General features: G+C 42.7%; 1 long non-coding RNA gene and 1 pseudogene across 1 annotated transcript; both read right to left on the bottom strand.

Moving 5' to 3' along the window:
- Nucleotides 1-14,415: 14,415 nt before the first annotated feature.
- Nucleotides 14,416-16,520, bottom strand: LOC140853174 (uncharacterized; annotated as a pseudogene).
- A 2,150-nt stretch (nucleotides 16,521-18,670) lies between these two features.
- On the bottom strand, nucleotides 18,671-20,108 carry LOC114914740 (uncharacterized). The gene is made up of 3 exons (XR_003802412.2): nucleotides 19,734-20,108; nucleotides 19,317-19,632; nucleotides 18,671-19,123 (listed from the first exon to the last, which is right to left on the bottom strand). It is a non-coding gene; the product is annotated as an uncharacterized lncRNA (long non-coding RNA).
- Nucleotides 20,109-24,704: the final 4,596 nt, after the last annotated feature.

Here is a 24,704-nt window from a genome sequence, read left to right as displayed (position 1 = left end):
AAAAAAATTAGTATGAGTAATAAAGTTTATAAACAGAATGCAGATTCTCATCGACGTGTTCAAGAGTTTGCAGAGGGAGATTATGTGATGGTTCGATTGAGGCCTGAACGGTTTCCCCCCGGAACCGTGAAGAAATTACATGCCCGAGGAGCACTTCCGTTTAAGATCATAAAGAAAATCGGATCAAATGCGTATGTTGTGGACCTACCTTCTGATTTTGAAATTAGCTCTACTTTTAACATTACAGATCTTGTCGCCTATAAAAAACCAACTCGGATACCTAGTGAGCCATTTGAGCCTGAACCAACCTTTGAGAGCGAACCTATCCCTGAGTGTCCACCAGCCAAAATGTCAGCAAAACACGATCAGATTGAGAGAATTTTGGATGAGCAGATCCTTTCCACCCGGAGTCGAGGCTATCAGTGGTATCTGGTCAGATGGCGAGGTCGATCGGAGTCTGAAGATACCTGGATCACTCGAGAAGAGCTGCAACGCATTGATCCCGATCTACTTGAGCGTCACCAGAGTGGAATCGACCCACACTCGACAGGGTCGAGTTTTTCCCACCCCGGGAGAATTGGTGCGGACACCAGAGCCATCAAAAATCGGCAACATGATTTAAGTTCGATTTGGATCGAAGAAGCATCATTAAATTGATTCTACTTCAGTTATTTATTTTCAGTCAATAAATTTTAATACATTTGGCTTTGGGTCCATAGGGCCATACTTGGATTTGTCCACGTCACCTTTGGAGCCACCACTCTCCACATGCCAAGAGAAGAAATATGCATGCCAGCATGTGCCGTGCTCATGCCAAGTTGTGTCAAGCATCAAGCACCCATATGGAGTTCCATTTCTTCCTTAGAATTTCTTAAGAGTTCTTGGCTACTTACTTATTTTGTTGAAGGTTGATTTCTTTCCTATGGTAGATTATAATGCTTTACTTTTTTTGTGGAGGGTTGATTTCTTCCTTGTAAAGATAAGAGATTCCTAAACAAACAGGACCCTTAGAGTCCTATATAAATCCTTGTATCTTTCATGAAAAAAAGACAATGAATGATTTTACAAACTCCACAAATACTTGTGTCAATCGCTCCGAGAGGGAGAGGGTGTGAGACCCAAAATCGCCCCACAAGGGGAGGGTGTGAGGCCCACTTTCTATCATATTCCTTCTACTTAAGATTTAGTGTTCCTACGACTTTGATCGACTCCACCATCTACCCACGCAAGCCTATTCCATCAAGAGAAGATCTGTCTCCTCCAGAATTTTTATCTGTCGTGCTGAGAGAAGGAGTGATTTCTTATTCTACAGATCATATGCTGTCAAGGACCTTCGTTCCTTAACAGTTGATCTTTGATTTTTTTTTAATCCGATGTTGGTAAAGACCTAGTTCTTTATCGATGGATCTGTTTGGTTAAAAGATTAAGAGCCCTAATCAGAGTAGTTTCTTAACTACCACGATCCGGATTCTTATCATCTTCTTAGATTTTCTCACGGGTTTAATGTTTTATTTTCTCTCGTTCCATTCTTATTTCTTTTTTTGCATTTACTCGTGAGCATGTTTAATTTCTGCTATCTGTTTATGAAATTTTCTATTGCTAATTGTTTACTGATCTCTCGAATGGTATTCGTCTGTATCATTTAGATTGATCTCGCTTTAGTCTCGTATCAATCAATCACGCCTCCTGAGCAGAGTATAGGCAACTATACTGTCTGTCTTGGGAATAATGAGCCCCTGGCCGGACGTGATTTGTTGTTGATGAACTGAAAAGAGCTTGATTATTGAGATTGATTTTGTTTTTAGGATTGTCCCGCATCAATATTTATATAATTTTACATATTTAGGATGATATATATATATAATATGAAAAAAATTCAGACACATCAATTAATATGATAGCCTTCATAATTCTATATTTATTAATTAATGTCATAATCTTCAATAGATTGACTTGAAAAAATATGTTATTAGGTCTTGATTATCACCTTCATCAATTATTTGCTTAACAATATACAGTAAGTATTGCGAATTCTCTTGTGTCGGTTGACTCCCAACAACAGCATGGCATGCGAAGGCACTGTCTGGTTTTTGATACGGTTGGTTTTCCAAAAGAATTTGCAAAACAAAGTCAAAACTCTATTCTTTAGCATCATTGCTATCCAACGATAAAATGGCTTCCGATGATAAATGCTCCAGACTGGGAACTAGTCGTTCACCACGTGTATTGGGTTACATTTCTTGCAACAACCTCAAAAGATAGACCAGTCACTCAAGAGACATTGACTTCTAAGAAATAATTAATTAGCATACCATGCGCTGTTGGCCCCTTTGCCCCAACAACATCTGGATAGAAAAGCAAGTCCTTGGAAAATGATATGAGTCAAACTAGAAATGACATCTAAAACTTTCAGATTATGCACGATGGTGCATCTTGATAGGATCTAGCAACAGTGGTCCCAAATCTTGAACCTGCTAGGATTAATCTATGCTCTAAAAGTCATTGTTAAGATAATTAACTGAAATATAAATATAAGTCTGCTTTAAATATAAGCAGAATTTGTATTTGTCATTTGATAATTGCCAACTTTAAAAATAAGCCAGTTTCTTATATAGCAAAATATAAGATCACATCAGAGAATTCATGGCAATCCAAATACTGGATGATGATAGCCCTCAAGTGTAGCAAAAAATATTATCTCATTGCAAAAATATTATCTTGATTATTGTAGAATAAAATAAATTGTTAGAAAAAAAAATAAGATCCATATCAACATAATCTTCACTGCTCCAGCAAAACATGCGATCAAATCTATAATTAGCAAAAGAAGAAAAAACTAAGTATAAGAATTAACTTTATATCAATAAATAAATTATGTCCGATAATAATTGTAACCATAATCCAAATAATTTGAAAGCAAATAAGGTGCAAAAATTGTGATACGTAAATCCAATCACATATCAATCAAGATTATGGGTAGGCATTGTTGGGATATACCGACCGTACCCCTTCACGCTGACTCATCGTCGGGCCTACTTGACATACGTCCGACTCTGCCGACCGACGGCTGCCGTTACCGATCGATCGAGGATACGTCGATCGGACAGACCTTCTTTTCTCTCTTGGTCGGCTGAACTATGGAGTCCGATACCCGACTCTCGCAACGCGCCCGACTGACTATCGGGGGAGGCCCCGAGTTTCCACCCGACGCCCCTCAACTAGCCGCCGACCTACGATCGGTCGGCTCCTTCAAATGCCGTACGACTGTTGAAAACTGTCAGTCCTGACAACGGCATGCGGCACTACCGCCTAGGGGCATTATCCCACCTAAGGCATGGGTCGACCCTAGCGATTTGACAGCCCCACGGCGATTTGATAGCCTCACGGCGACTCTGACAGTCCTCAATGGGTTGACAATCCTTCGATTGTCAGCACCATTAATGACGGCGCCATACCGCGCTCCACTATATATATCAGAGAAGGCAACAGTGCGGAGAGGTCCTTTCGAACCCCTTGAATCCCTCCTCTCTCCCTCTCTCACACACTCTCTCGTTGAGTTCCTTAATTCTTGTCTGCTGTTGCCTAGTCTCCTCTCTGACTTGACCGTCGAAGGGTCCCCGCCGGAGCCACCTCCGGTCAGTGCGGACTTCTTTTGCAGGTGCTCATTCCCGGCGACCAGACAATGAGGAGATTGGCCGCAACATATTTGGCACGCCAGGAAGGGAGAGTACGGGTTCCCACAGACGGCGCCAGGGATTGTAACCCCCACGAAACTCGAAAATCTCCTAAGATGACGAGAACAAGAGCTCAACGATCGAGAGTCACCGGATTGGCGAGGCGCTCTTCCCGTCGGGAAGAGGCCTTTCCTCCACCCTCCATGGCGGAACCTAGTTCTCCGCATCCCGCGGTGACCACGAAGGCACAGATCGCAGCGATCGTGCGGCAGATGACCGTGCTGACAGACGCGGTCAATCGATCTGGTCGCCACCCTCGCCGGCGGAGCAACCGACGCACGACCGATGCCCTCCAGGAGCAGCCGCCGAAACCCGCATCGATCTCCGTCGCCTCCTCGGGGGCACCCGCCACAGCGCTCCCACCAAGAGGAGGAGGGGCGGCTGCGGCGTGACACCCACCGGTCTCGACGACCATCTCCCTCCCAGCTGGAGCGAGCGAGGAAGGAGAAGCGACCGCGAACACCGTCCGCCTCTCTCTCGGACTCCTCCGGAGACTCCACCCCCGAGGTCTCTTGGCACTGACGGATCGATGACTACGAACGCAGGTTCGAGAAAATCGACCGTCGGCTTGTCCTGCTGCAGGTGGACGGACAGAAGTCCTCGAACGACGTTGACTTCCAGACCGCCCAACCTCTCTCCCGACTCATCCTCGATGAACCGATCTCCAATCGGTTCAAGATGCCACACGTGGAGCCTTACGACGGCTCCACCGACCCGATCGACCATTTGGAGAGCTACAAAGCTCTCATGATGATTCAAGGGGTAACTGACGCTCTTCTTTGCATCGACTTCCCCGTCATGCTCCGCAAAGCTGCCAGAGTCTGGTACTCCGGTCTTCGATCAGGAAGTATCCACTCCTTCGAGCAGCTCGAGCACTCTTTCGTGGCACACTTCAGCACCAGCCGGAAGCCGCCACGAACCTCGGACACCTTTTTTCCCTCAAACAGGGAGAAAATGAGACGCTCCGACATTTCATGACGCGATTCAACGTGGCCACGCTTGAGGTCTGAAACCTCAACGAAGACATGGCCATTTCGGCCATGAAGCGGGGGCTGAGGGCATCCCGGTTCACTTACTCCTTGGACAAGACCCTCCCACGGATGTACGCCGAACTGCTGGAACGCGCATACAAGTACATGCACGCAGACGAAGGAGCTTCTGACCGGTGCCTGACGGAGTCCAAGGGCTCGAAGGAGAAGCGGAGGAAGGGTCGGACCCTGTCGAGCCTAGCAGGCCCCCGTCCGACGGTCGGGTCTCACCCCTGCGGCGGAACCAGAGGTCGCCCGACGGCGGAGTCCAAGGCCGACACGACCCAGGTATGACTCCTACACTCCTCTCTCTGTTCCTCATGCGCAGATTTTAATGGAGATCGAAGGAGAGGAATATCTGCGACGGCCTCCGCCTCTGAAGGCAAAGGGCCTCGACCGACGGAAGTACTATCATTTCCATCGGAGCCACGGCCACAATACTGAGCAATGCATCCAACTTAAGGATGAGATCGAAGCCCTCATACGCCGGGGATATCTCGGCAAATTCTGGAGGAACCCGCCGACTCACCCCGTTGCCGACAGGCGACCCCAACTGACTGAAGAAGCAACGACTAATCAGCCTACGGCCGGGGTCATCAATATGATTTCCAAACGACTGGGCCCGGGGATGTCTGCTGAAGGGGAGCCGATGAAGTAGCCACGCCCGGACGATGTAATTACTTTTACAGACGAAGATGTTCGGGGCATCCAAACTCTCCATGACGACGCTGTTTTGTCTCGACAACAATAGCAAATTATGATGTAAAAAGAATCTTTGTAGATAATGGAAGTTCAATGAATGTTTTTTTTACTTGACCTTCTCCCGGATGCGATTGTTGACCGACCAACTCAAGAGAGTCTCTACACCCCTGATAGGCTTCGTTGGAGATGCTGTCGTGGTAGAAGGGGAGGTTACTTTGCCCGTGACGGCTGGAACCGAATCACGACAGAGCACAGTCCACTTGACTTTTGCGGTCGTCCAAGTGCCCTCGGCCTACAACGCAATACTTGGAAGACCCAGACTAAACGCCCTCAAGGCGATAGTTTCGACGTATCATCTCCTGGTTCAGTTCCCGACCAAAAATGGAGTCGGAGAGATGCGCGGAGACCAACAACTCGCCCGACGATGCTTTCAGATCTCTGCTCAAAGCGATGAATCGAAGGGCCCCCTGACGATCGACAAGCTGGACCAACGGGAAGAGGAAGAGCGGGGTGAACCGATCGAAAAGCTCGTTCCCATCTCGATAGCGGAGAATCCCGACCGAAAGGTGTGGGTCGGGTCTCAATTGCCCGACCATGAGCGACGAAAGTTGGTAGAGCTACTGAAGGCCAATGCCGACATATTCGTCTGGTTGGCGACGGATATGTCGGGCATCCCCCCAGAGACAATGACACACCGACTCAACATCGACCCAGCGATGAGGCCGGTGAGGCAGAAGAAGCGGTCTTTTGCTCCTGAAAGACAGAAGACCATCGACGAGGAGGTGGATAAGCTACTCGAGGCGGGCTTCATTAGAGAGACCACCTATCCCGACTGGCTCGCCAATGTTGTTATGGTGAAAAAAGTCAACGGAAAGTGGAGGATCTGCATCAACTACACCGACCTAAATCGCGCTTGCCCGAAGGATAGCTTCCCACTCTCAAAGATCGACCAGCTGGTAGACGCGACGTCCGACCACCGACTGCTCAGTTTCATGGACGCTTTTGCCGGATACAATCAGATCCGAATGGCGTCCGAAGACGAGGAACACACCGCCTTCATGACCGCAAAGGACCTCTACTGCTACAGAGTAATGCCCTTCGGACTGAAGAACGCCGGAGCCACGTACCAGCGACTTGTCAACAAGGTCTTCAAAGATCAGATCGGGTGCAACATGAAAGTGTATGTGGACGACATGCTGGTAAAGAGTGCGCAGGCTATAGATCACGTTCGGGATCTCGAAGAAATTTTTTGCACTCTACGACGACATCGGATGAAGCTGAATCCGACTAAGTGTGCCTTTGGAGTGACCTCGGAGAAGTTCCTCGGGTTCCTCATTTCGCAACGAAGAATCGAAGCCAACCCCAAGAAAATCAAAGCAATCATCGACATGCACCACCCGAACACCAAGAAGGAGGTCCAGCAGCTGAATGAAAAAATCATCGCCCTCAGCCGATTCATCTCTCGGTCGGCTGAAAAATACCTTCCGTTCTTCAAAATCCTGAGGCAGGTGAAGGGCTTCTCTTGGTCGGATGAATGCCAACAGGCCTTCGAGGACCTTAAAAGGTACCTGGCTTCCCTGCCATTGCTCGCAAAGTCGGAAGTCGGAGAGACGCTGTACCTTTACTTGGCCACCTCCCCGAGGCGATAAGTTCGGTGCTTGTTCAAGAGAACGAGAGCCGAATTCATCAACCTATATACTACACCAGCAAATTGCTCCACAGTGCTGAGGCTCGATACTCAGAGACGGAGAAGATGATTTTCGTCCTGATCGTGTCCGCACAACGACTCCGTCCATACTTCCAAGCGCATGCCATTGTGGTCCTCACCAACCAGCCCCTGAGGGCGATATTGCGCCGACCCGACACGTCGGGATGACTGGCGAAGTGGGGATGAAGCTCAGCGAGTTCGACATACAGTACGACCGCAGTCCGCCTTGAAGGCCCAGGTTTTGGCCGACTTTATCGCAGAATGCCCGACAACCGACCAAGAGCCGGAAGGCGAGAGCCTCGAAGGAGCTGCGGTCTCCGAGCCTGACGCGGGGTCCACCTAGGTACTGCACATCGACGGAGCTTCAAACGCTCAGGGGAGCGGGGCCGGATTCCTGCTCACCAACTCGGAGTGGGTAGTCACTGAGTATGCCCTCCGATTCGACTTTAAAGCCTCCAACAATCAAGCCGAGTATGAAGCACTCCTTGCCGGCTTGAGGATGGCGAAGGAACTTGGGATCGACAGCCTTCGAGTCTTCTTCGATTCTCAGCTGATCGTGGGACAGGTCAAGGGCGAATTCGAGGTGCGAGACCCGGCTATGGCAAAATACCTCCAGAAGGTGAAAGATCTTATGGTGTGCCTCGGATATTTTGAGATCTCCCACATCCCTAGGTCGGAGAACGCTCGGGCCGACGCACTCTCCAGGCTGGCGTCTTCAGCTTACGACGTTTTGGGCCGGACGTTCGTAGAGAATCTCGAGCAGCCGAGCATCGACAAGACGAGGAGGTGCTACAGCTGGCGGTCGAACTAAGCTGGATGGATCCGATTGTTCGGTACCTGACCGACGGGATTAGCCCTGAAGATCCCGCGGAGGCCAGACGGCTCCGATGGTCGGCCTCCCAACACGTGATAATGGATGGCCGACTCTACAAAAGGTCGTTCTCCCTTCCTTGCTCAGATGCTTGGGACCGACCGACGCAGACTACGCGCTCAGAGAAGTATACGAGGGGATCTGTGGGAATCACTTGGGGGGCAAATCCTTGACCTACAAAGTCCTGCGACAGAGCTACTACTGACCCACCATGAGGAAGGATGCAGCTGAGTTGGTTCGAAAGTGTGAGCCATGCCAGAGGTACGCCAACATACAACACCGACCAGCCAGCCAAATCACCCCCATCATCGCCCCATGGCCCTTCGCCCAATGGAGGGTCGACATACTCGGTCCCTTCCCTTCGACATCTGGCCAAAGGAAGTTCATAGTCATTGCCATCGACTACTTCACCAAGTGGGTGGAAGTTGAGCCTCTGGCGCAGATTACCGAGCGAAAGATGGAGGACTTCGTTCAGAAGTCCATCATTTTCAGGTTCGGATTACCGCATACCATCATCACCGACAATGGGCGACAATTCGACAATCAAGACTTCAAAGATTTCTGTGCGAGATTCCATATCACGCACCGACTGACCTCGGTCGGGCACCCACAGTCCAATGGCGAAGTCGAGGTGACCAACCGGATCATACTGTACGGACTCAAAACCCGACTGAATGAAGCCAAAGGCCTCTGGGTCGAGGAGTTGAACTCCGTCCTGTGGGCATACCGGAAGACACCCCGGGTCCCGATCAGAGAATCACCTTTCAGTTTGGCCTATGGAACGGAAGCCATGATCCCGCTGGAGATCGGGTTACCATCGACTAGAGTCGAGCAGTATCGTGAGCCAGACAACTCCGAGTGTTGGAGAGCCAACTTGGACCTCTTGCCCGAACTCCGATGCGAAGCACAACTCCGTATGGCTTCCTACCGACAAAAGGTGGCCCGATATTACAACGCCAAGGTCAAACCAAAGCTTTTCAGGCCTGGGGACCTAGTCCTAAGAAAGGCAGAAGTCTCGAAGCCTCTTGACCAAGGAAAGTTAGCTCCGAACTGGGAAGGATCCTACAAAGTGACGGACACTTACGGGCCGAGGGCTTACCGACTGGAGACTCTAGAAGGGAACCCCATTCCCCAGACCTGGAATGCCGACAACCTAAAGTTGTACTACCAGTAAACTTTGTATCCACTCACTCGAAATATAAATCCAGTTTCAAAACTTTGAAAGTCTGGAATCTCGACTCTTCGACGATTGGTCGACGCTCGCCAAGGAGTACGAGCCCCGACGTCCCGACTCGGACTTAATGTTCCACCGGGGACCGACGGCCTGACCGCCGATGATGCATCGGATGCTTTTACGAGGGCCGATATATCCATGGCAACGGGAGTCACACTTCTTCTACAGTTAGAATTCTCGGGCAGAACGATCGGCCAACTTGCCGACTCGGCTCCGGCTGAGAAAGGCAAAGCGCCAACGCGACCAACGTCGCGTTCGCAACTTACCGACTAGGTCACGATCGGTCGAAGGATATTCGGCTTACCACCATTTATCACACGGTGCGACGTAAGTACCCGACCTAGGTCCGGGTAATGGGGACCCGACTTATCATCGCCTCCCCGACTAAACGCGTCGGACGCCATTCGACTGAACGCATCAAACGACATTCGACCGTCAGACCCTGTGAAATGATCTGACAACCGAGTCCTGCCTGGTAGTCGGTCAACATTCGACTCGACAAATACGCCCGACTTACGATCGGGCGATAGATGTTCGACTTAAGCCCCCGATCGTCGGGTTATACGACCATCGAGAGGCTGATCGAAAGTCGGGATTTGCTCTGCCTTCGCAGCGGCGCGCGTTACCGGCTACCTTGAATCACTATCGGGGATCCTACCGAACGTCCTTGGGTCTACGACCTACGCATTCTAAAGGTGCTTCGGCGAATTACACAAAATACATCCCACGACACATCACAAAGGAGAAGAGTTCAAGTCCAAAAGATTAATTTCGATTTCATTAGAAGTTCGGGCCAAGTTTACAAAACTGGGCAGAAGCCTGAATACAAGTGTGATATATAAAAGTAAGGAAAAATAAAAGACCGACTAGTCCTCAGAATCGGCCTCGTCTATCGGGCGAAGATTGGGAACGGTCGGCAAATCCACTCGGCCTTCGGGGGTCGGAGCCGCTTGACCTTCGGTGGCCTGCTCCGCGTCTGCTTCGGCTTCTACTCTGGTGGTGCGACCTCCCGACGATAGATCGGCCGTCTCCTCCATAGCTGGGGCCTCCAGCTCTGACGGAACAATGCTGCGAGGTCGAGCTCCGGGTACAAGCTCCGAACGGCTTTCCGAGCGTCCTCGTACCCAACTCGGTACAAGAGGAAGCCGCTCTCCAGAAGTTCCTCCCGATACTCTTCTGAGTCGCGAAAGTCTTCTATAGCCCGACCCATGGCTTCTTTCGCCGACTCTGCTTCCGCCCTCACGACGTCTGCGTCGGCCTGCACGATGGACAGACTTTCTTCGGCCTTAGCGAGGTTCTCCGAGACTTACTCGGAGCTGCTCGTGTTCGGCCCTGAGCTCCTTATCGAAGCTGTCCCTCTCGTGACGCAGCCGACGGACGGTTCGGACTTCTTCTTGGCATCGTCACGGGCCGACTGCAGCTCGGCCTCCGAAGTTGCCAAGGAGCCTGTGAGTCGGGAGACCTCATCAGTAAGACGAGAGATCTCCCCCTCAAGTCGGGCCTCCCGATCGATCGACTGTTGCAGCTGGTCGACCAGTATAACCTTATCGGCTTCGGCGACCGTAGCCTTGTCCCTCCAGGCCACGCGCAGATCACCGAACCTTCGGTACCCAGCCTCCAGCTTGGATATATTGTAAACCAGCTGCACAAAATGAAGCCGACTATCAGAAGACCGAGCTTACAACAAACGGTTGTGAAAACAAAAAGAAGGAAGACTTACATGGATCATGGTCGGGTAAAACGAGGATAGCATGTCAGAGACATGCTGATTCTTCATGGCCTCAATGTCGGTCGGAAGGATGAGCGCCTGGCATAGCCTCCTGGCCAAGTCGTGGTTGGCCAGGGCCGATGCTCCTTCGGGCAGTGGAGAGTAGGTCGACGCCCCACCACCGGCCGACCTTCCTTCATCGTCGGACGCCATCGGGGCCTTCCCTCGGGCAGACATCCACGCCCTGATGTCGGAGAAGCACGGCAAGCTTGAGCCCGACCGAGTATCCCCCGAAGGTGCGGCAGCAGCAGACGAGGGTTGCTCGGGCTCGCGCGCCTCCTCCCGATCCTCCTCTGCCGGCTGAGCAGCCGGCACGTCCTCGACCGATTCCTTGACTGCCCTTCCTTCGGGCGAGGCTGCCCCCTCGGCCAATGGTCCCTTGGACGGGACTTCGACGACCACCGCCGGCGCCGACAGTGCGATAACGGGCTCTGCCTCTGCCCCAGCCGGCTCGCTCGGTGGAGCCACTTGGGAGGCCGCGATGGTCCGGCCCCTTGTGCCGGCCTCTTCCGCACGGCATACTGCCGGACGCCGGCCGCCGTCAGTCTCCCCCTCAGTGGCATATCTGTAGACGGCGATAAATGGTCAGCACCACAAAAGAAAAGAAAGAAGAAAGAAGAAGGAAGATGAAAAACTGACCTAAGCGAGGGATCGGACTGAGACCGACGTCGTACAGGACCTGCTCGGTGATGAGCTCCCTCTGCTTCGGTACCGAGATATCTTTTGGGCGGTGGAAGTCCTCCCGATCCCCGGCTTCCACCCGGCTGTTCTCGTTCGGTTGGGTTCGGGGGTCCCCCCACCGGGCAGGAAACCCCCAAGGAATAGAAGAGGAGACAAAGAAAAATTGGTTCTTTCATTCATGAATCAACGATGGAAGACCGGTGATGAAGGAAAGCCCCTTTCGAGGATTGAAGTACCACCACCCTCGGACTTTAAGGTGGGGTCGGAGGACAAAGAAGGCTCGGAAGAGTGAGATCCAAGGAATAGTCGGTAAAAGCCGACACAACAAAGCGAAACTGACTATTAGCCGAACCGAGTTTGGCACGAGTTGAGCCGGACACAGTCCGTAATAGTCAAATACGTTCTAGACGAACTCCGAAACTAGGAAGCGAAGACCGGCCCGGAGGTCCTCAATGTAGAAGGCCACCTGGTCCTCGGGCGGGCTGTTGACCCGACCGTTGGCACCAGGGGCGAACAGCCGAAATTGCTCCAGGATGCAGTATTGCTCCTGGAGTCGATCGACGTTCGGCCCTGAAAGTGAAGAGACCTCTACCTCCGGGGTCGACCGAGGGTCGTCAGTCGGGTTCCCCGACCGACTTCCTCTTGGAGACGTTCTAGCCATGAACCAGAACAGAAGGCAGAAAATAAAGAAAAGAAGGAGGAGAACCGCGAGAAAGCAAAGAAGAAAACAAGGGATGATGAAGGCTCCCAGAAGAAAAGGGAAACCCCCAAGAAGAAGAAAAGTGGAGACGGTTACCTGGAATAGGGGACTGCGCGGACAGAGTTTCGACAGCAAAATGGAGAAGATGAAAATCCGGAAGCAGGCAACCTGTATATATAGTGCCCCCCGACGGCTGAGATGGAGGCACGACCAACGAGGATCCCCCAGATCGCGATATGCGACGACATCTGGGCCCTTCTCCAGCCCGACGGTTCGACGCACCAGCCCTCAGATTGGGCCACGTTCCCTCTATCCGCTTGGGTGGGTCCGACCCAATGGCTTCCTGCCACGCGGTCCAAAAAGACGTGACGATTCGCGTTCCCGAAGGGATGGCGGGACGACGGTTTACATTCCCAACGAGATGGGACGTCTGACGGGGCATCTGACACCGACGGGACACCGACGGGACGTCTGACACCGATGAATCGCCTGACATTCATGGGGCGCCTGATACCAGATCAGCCCACGGTACGGTCGTCAGAATCAGGACTCGATGCGATGGGAATCCACTCCTTTCGCCCGACGCTGTCGCCCATACAAAGACAGTGGCCGATGCACCATCCGACTCAGGTGTGGAGGGGGCAACTGTTGGGATATACCGATCGTACCCCCTCATGCCGACTCACCGTCGGGTCTACTTGACATACGCCTGACTCTGCCGATCAACGACTGTCATTACCGATCGATCGAGGATACGTCGGTCGGGCAGACCTTCTTTTCTCTCTTGGTCGGCTGAACTATGGAGTCCGATATCCGACTCTCGCAACGCGCCCGACTGACTATCGGGGGGAGGCCCCGAGTTTCCACCCAACGTCCCTCAACTAGCCACCGACCTACGGTCGATCAGCTCCTTCAAATACCGTACGACTGTTGAAAACTGTCAGTCCTGACAACGGCATGCGGCACTACCGTCTAGGGGTATTATCCCACCTAAGGCATGGGTCAACCCTAGCGATTTGACAGTCTCACGATGATTTGACAGTCTCGCGGCGACTCTGACAGTCCTCAGTGGGTTGACAATCCTTCAATTGTCAGCACCATTAATGACGGCGCCATACCGCGCTCCACTATATATATCGGGGAAGGCAACAGTGCAGAGAGGTCCTTTTGAACCCCTTGAATCCCTCCTCTCTCCCTCTCTCACACACTCTCTCGTTGAGTTCCTTAATTCTTGTCTGCTGTTGCCTAGTCTCCTCTCTGACTTGACCGTCGGAGGATCCCCGCCGGAGCCACCTCTGGTCAGTGCGGACTTCTTTTGCAGGTGCTCGTTCCCGACGACCAGGCGACGAGGGGATTGGCCGCAACAGGCATTATCTTCTCCAACTAAAAGTTCCATTCTTTTAGCTTGCTTGTGGGGTTGCTCTTTATTTTTTTTTTACCTTTTTTATGCTATGAATACTACATATGTACCTTCTGTAATTGAAACTTTTTCTCTTAAACTATTTTCTTTAGGCCTGCAATATTTCATTGATAAGTGGTCAATGACAAACATTATTAAGCTAGAGTAATACTATATGTTACCTCCCAGACTTCTTTGGTGCAGAATATGAGAATATTGAAACTTGAGATTCCTCCACTATTGAATTTTTGCAAGTCTTTGTATGATATTCAAGCTTATCACAGCACTTGCATTTGTACATCTTCTTCAATATATTCTTGTCTATATTCGTAATTCTCTCTTTTTTTTTGGCCTTTCTGAAGGTCTTAGACTAAGCTTAAGGGATAATATTTTGCATCCAATATCAATTTTTATCCATCAGTCTTCTCAGATAATGGTCCAATTTCTAATGCATAGGCAGTCTTGTACTTTATAATAGTGAAATACTCCAATACATAATTTTCTAACTTTGTATCTCTTATATTATAAATGAAAGCCATAGTATGTATACAAGAAATACCTGACACCTCCCATAAATGACAAGAGTGCCTTTATTCATGGAGGATTACTTCATATCTTCCATTAGTCTCAACTAATTCTGCTTTGCAATCACTTGTTATGTAAATATTATAGTCACCCACCTTAAGACTAATGTCCTTTATATATTTTATTACCACAGAAATTAAATTTTTTTTCAGCAAGCAGTCATTCTCCTTCTTGCTTTTATCTTCACCATAATTTTTTATCTTATAATATCTAATAAATCAAGAGCTGGTCTATGTCTAGTCTTAAAAATCCAGATATTGAATGACTCTGAAAGATTGTTCATTATATAGAAACACTTAACCATGATGCCAAACTAAGATTCACTTCATAAACCAAAATATTTAGCATTAAGATACTTGAATGCCTCTAAGCTAGTCTCCTTAATTTGATTAATGATATCGTAATGCTCAATTTTTTGTATGCCCTTGCAGATCCCATACTTTAATTTTAATTCAGTGGCATGAAAACTTGGTTTGAAAGTTTTTGTACATATGCCTCATGCATTTTCTATAGTTTGCTTGGGGGTATATCTGTTATACTACTTCTTCTAGTCCCTTTTGTCAATATAATATGAGTTCTCACTTCTAGAGTTCCAATTGATTCTTTAAGTACCTCCAAAAATCAACTTCAGCTATCACTATTTTTAGATTCTATTATATGAAAGGCAACCGAAAACAAATCATTATTTCCATCAAGTGCTATAGCAGTCATTATCACACCCCTAAACTTTCCTTTTAAATGGCAACCATCTAGGCCTATGAAAGGTCTATAACTAGCTAAGAAGCTGGTACTGCAAGCTCGTAGATAGATTAAGAAGTAGTGGAAGTAATGTTTGTCACCGACCACATCTAACTTCAGCTTTACTATCCTATTCGAGTTTCTTTTGAAAAGCTCCTTCTTGAAATCCTTCATTTTTTTAAAAGAATCTACCTAATTATCATGACAAGCTCTTTTTCTTGTCAAACTTTATGATATGAAAGCTCAAGATGATGAAATTGCAACAATCTCCTTCTTAGTTCAATAGACGATAAGTCACTCTTTTTTCTTAGCCAACCAATTATCTTGTCATATATCCAAAATTATGTGGTCATCTTATTGCTATACCTATTCACGAATGAGCATATATGAGGCTCATTCAACTTTTTGACCTATACATATAAATAAAGCAACATATTAGTACATGCAATATTTTTAATAAATACTATAACATAAAAGATCGATATTTCCACTATAATACCTGAAATGTATGACCATCATATAGTAGCGAAGTATGGAGTCTCCAATTATAAGTTTCATCTTTACAAATCACTATCATTCTATTTGACTCATTTTTGAGAACTTTTATAATAAATTTATTTAGTATAGCATATTGACTTAGTACTACCTTGAACTATTATCGATTTGTATATTTTGCCCCTACGGCCATGTTAGGATTCTCATTATCTATTTCATATGTCTCTTCCTCATACTCTATGATATTTTTATCATCATCATCATCAAAATTACTATTATAAATACTATGATAACTACTCTCAGGACCATAAATTTCAGTATCCGTTTCTTACTCTTTTTGAAGTATAGTTTCATCATTTATCCCAACATAATTATTATTTTCAATAGCACCAATTGGGGTATCAATGCTTATGGCAGCTAAACGCTCACTCTAATTCTATCTTTCATTCTCTTTTACCTTATCCTCTTAAACCTATGCTATTATAATGGTAATACTTCTATATATTTCAATTTGGTCTTGGTTGCTTGATGTTGATTGAGAAAGTTGTATATCATCGATCTCTTTTATGACAAATAAGAAGCACTCTTTTAAATATCTATACTCTTGAAATAAACTCATCAATTTGTGATCTATATTTAATATCATGTAAGACTTAGGTGATAAATATTCAATCACAGAACAAATCTTTATATTCTTTTCAAGGTTCAAATTGAAGGTATGCACTATATCAACATATAGGTCTTTATAGTAATAGCAGTCAACATTAATTAATTAGCTCTCTTGTCTCTTAAAGTAGTACTTCATTCTTATGAAATTCTTAACCTTCTTAAAATATCTTTCAAATTTCACCTTCAATCTGAATAGTTGCTGCTCCATTTTAAGAACCCTGTGCATAGAATAAATAAATATGAATGATATAGATTATAAAAGAGAATGCTTATCAACCAAAACTATATTAACTAAATAAAAGAAAAGAGAGAATTAAGCTTTTACTAATTCATATAATCATGAACAAAAAAATAGAAAGATAAAATTGATAATGACTAATTCTATGATATAGAGGTATGAAGTTAACTATTTTAATGTTTAGCGTAACCATAGCAGTAACATGCCATCAAACTTCTTTAAATGCATATTATTTTTTTGGCAATAATAATTGATCTAATTAGATGAATTAAGGTGCAATTATGTATATGATAAAGATATTAAAACAAACAAATACATGGAAATGTCAATAAAGTGAAGAAAGAACAGTAGAGAAATTGAACAAGAAAAGGATCTTTGGTGAAGGAACAAAGGAGGTACTATATGATTGCTCAACTTAGGTTATAACATATATTGCCAGAGGATTTCTCTTCTACAGCTCATCATATTACACAGAGATAGTTTCTGATACTTTTTTCATCCTTATTGTCACTATTTGTATTTAAATCGGGGACAAACATCTGCATCTCTTGTATGGCATCTTTTATTTTTTTTGGCCTATTTATTTTGTTTAAATAAAATTATACTCTTATACCAAAAGAAAAGGAATACGGAAGGTATCGATAGTTAAATAGAAATAGCTCTTCAGCGAACAGAGAAGAAAATGGCAAAATAGGGAATAACAAAGAAAAAAGAATATACTGACAAAAGAAATGGAGTGGCAAATAGCTCTTCGGTGAAGGGAAGGAATTAGCAACGACCTCCGATGATGGGAAGAGATCGATAATGAGAGGGATCATGGATCAAGTCGTGAAGAGAAAAATATTATATTTGTCTGATGATGAAGAGAGCTTGGGCAATGAGGAGAGCTCTGAAGAAAATAAGATAGTGAAAGGGTTTAGGTGAAAGGATGGTGGAAGCGATGATCTTCGATGATGGGAAACAACCTATAATGGGAAGGACCATGACAAGAAGAGCTCTAATAATAAGGAGAGCTTTGAAGGAAAATAGAGCTGCAAATAGATTTTGGTGAGGATAGTAGTGATGATGATCTTCGATGATAGAAAGAAATTGGCAATGAGAGGGAGTACGACAGTAAGCACCAAAAAAAAAGAATAGTGAGGAGAAGAGAGGGAGGTGGGCCATCGATAGTGAAAATCGAATCAAGGAAAGATCCACATTTAAGGAATCATAGAAACAGGGGAGAAAATCATGATCAGAATTGCCAAATTCGTTGGCTAGGGATAAAAACATAATTTTAAAATTTTAATTAATTTTTAATTTAAATAACTATGGTTTTTATTAATGGTGCTAGTAGAATAGTTATGTTAGGGGTATTTATGTAAATATAGTTTTTGATGAGGGTACTGATGTAATTAATAATTTTACGAGGGAATTTATGTAAATTCAAATTTTTTGAAGGATATTTATATAAAAAATCTATACTTTTTTATCATTTTATTATATTAAATATATTTTCTCATTTTGATTACCAAATACATGTTAAAGTTTTACGGTACTTTATAAATGCAGTTACTAAAGAATAAAATTTTTTTTAAAAAACTTTATTTCCAAAAGGAGAAGTCTTTGTGTACCGTATGCGGTGCAATAAAATTGACGTGGAGTGCACCGCTCTATTATATTGGAGCACGTAGCGTACTTAACGATGAGACAGACATTTAATGCCGCTCAACTTTTTTTTTCTCTAATTTTTAGTGATTAAAATATTTTTCTTCCGTAAAATAAAAAAGAACAGTATTATTACTTTCTGATGTCTTTTATGACTTTTCGTGAATATATATGACATCCTGAACTGTATATATGATTTTTTGTATATTTATAATATCCTGAACAATATATATGGCTTTCTGATATCTTGTATGACTTCCTATTAGACCTGACAAATGAGCCGGATAATCCATACCCGCTTGCAGATTGCACGGATCGTGGGTGAAATTATCCGCATTTAAATGGGTTGTAGAAAATACTACCCACATCCCCCATGGATAAATGGGTATACCCGTGGATCACCTGTTAGTTTTTCTTTAATCGTTACCTTTTTTTATCCTCAAATAATAATAATAATAATAATACAAGCCAGGGTCTTGTACGCAGATGCAAAAGCTCCAGTTTAATCCAAATACTATACTTCAGTCAGACTAATGGAAGAAACAAAATCAATAATAAAGATTTTGCCTCAATTTCTAATCAAGGTCTTATATATTGCTCCAATGTCCTTCCTCAAGCTATCCAAGCTCTGTTTCCGACGTTCTTCCTCCAGACGCTGCTTCTCAGCACGTCTTCTATCAAGGTCAGCCCTATAAAATCAAGGGTGTAACTTAACATATTTTCACTCCTTCTATGACTCGATACAACTCATACAAGCAAAAAGCTATAGATGGTAACAAATAAAAAAAAGGAACAAAGCACCTGCTAGTGGCCATATTGATCGTCACATTGATTTATTTTGGCTGTCGATCCCGTTGATGTTGTAGATTGGCTTTTCTTTATTAATGGAACCTTAGGCATTTCATCCTCTACAACAGTGGGATCATCTACATTAAAAAAAAATAATAGAGTAATCGTTATCACAGTAAACACATAAACAGAGAAACAAAAATGAACGGATAAGACTTCTAATCAAATAGCCAACTAAAAATTTAAAACCAAATTGGTACATTCTCATTCACAGAAACAAAACAATTAAAATCAAATCGAAACTGTAAAATAAACATACCAAAGGATTACCTTTTCCTTCAAAACCACATAACCAATTTCAAGTACAAATAGTGGCTTCAATGTTTTCTGATAGAAGTGAGCTACGATATTTGTTAAGAACTTTGGCACCAATGCTAAATGTTGACTCTGAAGCAACCATTGTTATTGGAATGCTCATAATGTCATGTGCCATCATAGAGAGAATTGGATACCTTGCAGAATTTTTCCTCCAATAATTTAAAATTTTCATGCCTAGTGCTTGTTTGTGATCATGCTTCTACTCCTCCAAATAAAGATCCGACTCCAATTTAGAGGCATTCCAAGAATTTTCATAATCCTCGTACCCCTACAAATACAATATACAACATATTCCAAGTATTATAAAAATGAAAAAGAAAATCAAGATTTGATGATTAAAATAAATACTAATTTAAAGAAACAACTTACGCTGAGCTCAGGTTCAACTGCAACTTGCATCTCGCTAGTATTCGATGTGATATTACAAGTATCGGAGCTAACTTGATTTGCATATATATCAAGGAGCATCTTCAAGTTGCCTTTAAGATCCTCCAATTTACTCAAATATGTAGTTAGATAGACCTTCTTATGGCAAAGTTCTACAAAGGTCAACTTGTATCAAGGGGCAAGAACAACAGCAATAGCTAGAACCTCACTGAAACAGTCCCAATACTTCTCAAACTTTTCCTTTATTACCACTGCTATATCACTAATGACTTTGTCATTACTCTTACACTCCTTGATGAGACGTAGTTGGATTCTTCCATACACATTTGAAATACAAATTTATGGTTGGATGTTAGGAACCTGAAAGTAAAGTGGTATTTTCAGCAATGGTTGTAAGAACTTCCAAATCTTCTCGACTCTATTCCACTCACCACTAGATGGACAAAAGTTGTAATTTGAATCAATTAATGCATAATAAGTAAAGATATGCCGATAATTTAAAACACTTTCAAGCATTAGAAAGGTTGAATTCCATCTTGTTGGTACATCTAATCGCAGACCCATTGAAATAGAAACACCACCTTGCTTAACAAGCTCTATGAATTTAATCATTCTACGTTTACTTCCCTTAATATACTTCACACTTTCTCTAATTTTGTGCAAAGCACCTTTTGCAGCCTTTAATCCTTCTTGAACAATGAGATTCAAGATGTGGGCAGAACGTCTCATTGGAAAAACTTGCCATTATACAGTAGTAAATTTTGCATGCTAAGATGGCCCTTTAATATATCCTCCATCCTATCACAATTAGAGGCATTATCTAATGTAAGAGAAAAAAATTTCTTCTCAATTCTCCATTCTTTCAAGAATTGAAAGATTTTCTCTGCCATTAGAGACCCTGTATGCGGAGGAGGGAAGTAAGAAAAGTTCAAAATCTTGCTATGCAAAATCCAATCCTCATCTACATAGTGAGCCGTAAGACAAACATAACTCTCGGTTGTGCATGATGTCCATAAATCAGATGTGAGACTTATTCTATCCGGAACTTTTGCTAAAAAGAATTTGAGCCTATTCTTCTCTTTTCTATATATTTCATACAATCGGCTTTACAAGTGTTCCGACAATAATGCTTCACATCTTCATTCAAATAAGAATGGACCTCTCTTAACCCTTTATGTTCAACAATTGAATATGGATAATTATGCATCATGATAGCAATTGCTATCTTTTGCCAATAAGTTTCTTGACTAATCTTTTGTGACCGCAACATGCTATCTTTACTAAAAAGCAATTTGACCCACATTTGAAACCTCATGATTTTTACAAATTTCTAAGTGCTTAATGAGGTTCTTAGTTCCATGAGTTGAACCATATTCACCAATAGCATAATTTGCTGGACATCTATTACGTCTAGCACTATTCTTTTCATTCTTCTTATAGACAGAATAATGATCCCTAACATCAGAAGTCTTACGGCACTTGTTACCTTTGTCTTCTGTATTTGTTTCTATATTTGTCCCTTCGGAAGGTTGCATTACTGGATTACTTTCAATGACCCTATCTTGAATACCAAAAGCCATATTTGCATTCAGATGAGAAAAAGTTCAATAAATAGATGTATAATAAAGTTCAAGCTGAGTTATATTTTTCAAGATGAGAAAAATAGTTTTCTTCCATTATCATTAAGCTGGTTTTATTTCTGTTGAGTGATGAATCTCTAATCTGGACTTTTATTTCATCTGTTAAAGGCTGAGCACATTAGAATCATTTTCATGGGATTAAGAGTGCATTTTCTTTTTCATCATCTTTGCTTCTATTTTGCCCAAAATATCTACTAACAAGTTGAAGATATCAGGAACTTAAGAACATAGAGCAGTAAAATAGAACTGGACAAATTACAAGTCCTCTGAAAGAACTGACATGGGATGATAAATTAGTTCCTAATATGTTCACACCAAAACAGTCAATGTTAATTTCTACCAACAAAGGAACTCCTTTAGATCATGTGGAGGTTCAGAGATTTATCACTCAACAGAAATAAAAATATTTTGTGGTATCAAGTTCTAAGCAGGGAATCACAACACATCTACAACAATGAATCATTAAAATACGAAGCCAAGAAATAAAAGACAAATCTGAAATGTGAGAAATTTTGATGGTTTGAAGTAGTCGATTGAGGGCGAAATTGAGGAGAGGGTGATTGCAATGATTAGGAGTGAGGAGAGGGCGAGGATGATGGTGATTTACAAGAAATTTGAAGTTAGGTTTTGAGAGAGTGGTTATCACTTGTCAAGGTGAATAGCAGGGTTTGAGAGAATAAGGAGAGGATGATTGCAATGATGGAGAGGGCAAGGAGGACGACGGTGATTTGCGAGAGATCGAGAAGAAACTAAGGTTTGAGAAAGAAAAGAGAAAGTGAGAGGCTGAGAGCCGACAATGAGACTGAAAGAGAGAGAAGCTAGGGTTTGGTTTGACAAAGAAAGGGGTAATGAATAAAGACTAAATTGAACGAGTATGAAATAAATATAAAATTTTTTATTAAATAAATAGGTGATTTGTGGGTACTCGTGGGTTGACTCGGCCCACCCATGGGTCAAATTATCTACATTTAAATAGGCCTTAATTTTTCTACCCATATCCAACCCGTTGCGGGTGGATATGGGTCAACCTGCGGATAACGGATCATTTTGCCATGTCTGCTTTTTATGAATATATATGACATTTTGAACCATATATATAACTTCTTGTAAATATATATGATATCCTAAATAATATATATGGCTTCCTAATATTTTATATGACTTTCTGTGAATATATATAACATCTTGAACAATATATATAATTTTTTATAAATATATATGACATTCTAAATAACATATATAACTTTCTAATGCTTTATATGACTTCGTGTCAATATATATAACATGCTAAATAATATATATAATTTTTTATAAAGATATATGACATCCTAAACAATATATATGATTTTTTGTTGGTTATTATAACTAACAGGAAGTCATATAAAATATCAAAAAGTTATATATATTGTTCAAGATATTATGTATATTCACAGAAAGTCATATAAGATGTTAAGAAGTCATATATATTATTCAAGATGCCATATATATTCACAAGAAGTCATTCATATTGTTTAGGATATCATATATATTCGTAAAAAGTCATATAAGGTACTAAGAAGCTATATATATTGTCTAGGATATTATATATATTCATAGAAAGTCATAAATGACATCAAAAAGTCATATATATTGTTCAGAATGTCATAAAGATATGAGAAGTCATATATATCGTTCATGACATCATATATATTCATAAAAAATCATACAAAGTATCAAAAAGTAATAATATTATTCTTTCTTTGTTCTAAAGAGAGAAGGATATTTTCGTCATTGAAAATTAGAGAAAAAAAAAAGCTAAGCGGTATTAATTGTTTGTCATATCTAAGTACTCTATGTACCCCAATATTATTAGATGGTGCACTCCTATTGCACTGCATGCAGTACACAAATATTATTCTTTCTAAAAATTTTATTTCTTAAAAGCTCTACTTATAAAAGCCCTAAAAGCTCTGCTGTCAATAGTAATCCCAAATAGGACATAAATCAGGTGGCTAAACTTTAGCCTCCTAAATTGTCAAAAAAAAAAAAAAAAAGAACTACATTTGAATCTTGGAGAAATTTCAAATATTGGATTAAAATCTAAAAGAATTTCAGATCCACAACTCTATATTTTTATTTTTATGTTTATTTTTTTTGGGTAGGAGGAGAGAAAGGAGGTGCAAGTTGATAATTTCTAAATTTATTTTTTTCATAATATTTATGATGCAATATAAATGGATCATGATTGGGAGGTAAACAATTACTATGAAAAAAATTAATTATTTTTTGATAAATTTTAAATTTTGTTTCCCTTCAATTTGATTGACATAAAATCAGCATCTAAAAATTAGTGGAGATTTTGGAACTAAAGTAGCAATGGCAAAAATTAAAAAAAGCATGTATAAGGAAAAGTGTAAATTTAAATATGAAGAACATTTACATCAAAAAAAAAAAAAATAAAGAACATGCAGCTATTTTTTTAATATTTCTATATTTCTATATAGTATATATATAGTTTATTTTTTGAGTATTCAATTATCGAGTTTTTGGATTCAAACATTGTTAAATCCAAATTCGTCGTGCAAGAAATTGGATCATATATATAGAGAATTTAAATTTGAACGAAGAAGATTATCAAAAACTTGATTTGGATATATACTTGACTATTTTAAAATAATCGGAATGAATTATAGAGTTCTTGGGTATCAATTATATCTTTATTTTTTATGCTAATGCAACTAGAATTGAACCCGTGAGTGATTTCGATGAGCACTGGAGAACACATGGGCTTCAAGATGCCAATGGTTTGGGGTGACCAAGATTTTGCTGGACTATAATTCATGAGCATTGTAAACGTTGGAGAACACATGCAAGGTCTCACCCACCAAATCCATGCCTCACAGAACCCATGTTGATGCAATTAGTTCCAGCACACATACTATATGCTTGTTAAATTATATAAGCATGTAGGATTACAGATCCTGAAACAAAGGAATAAAAAGGAAGAGAGAAAAAGTCTGGTGCAAACTAGCAAAACTTGTTGCATCATAATGAACTGCCGAAATAGGGATTTCTAAGCAATTTAAATCTATGAATATTAAAGTAATGAAATAAAGTCTGCTATGTTCTATGGTGATGGTTTCTTTGGTTCATTTTCTTTGGCACCATCAATCAATGGAGAAGGAGATGAAGATGCTATATTAATCTCAAGTATCCACATTTAGGCTTTCAACTCATTGCAGATCGGATCAAATTATCTATTTAATAAAATGATAAAATTTAATTTTAATTTTTGATCCATTTGAATAAAAAAGAAAATTCAAGTTTGGATTGA

The sequence above is a fragment of the Elaeis guineensis genome, chromosome 13 (assembly GCF_000442705.2).
Source record: "Elaeis guineensis isolate ETL-2024a chromosome 13, EG11, whole genome shotgun sequence".
Lineage (NCBI taxonomy): Eukaryota > Viridiplantae > Streptophyta > Magnoliopsida > Arecales > Arecaceae > Elaeis > Elaeis guineensis.
This window is presented reverse-complemented; position numbering and strand designations above follow the sequence as displayed.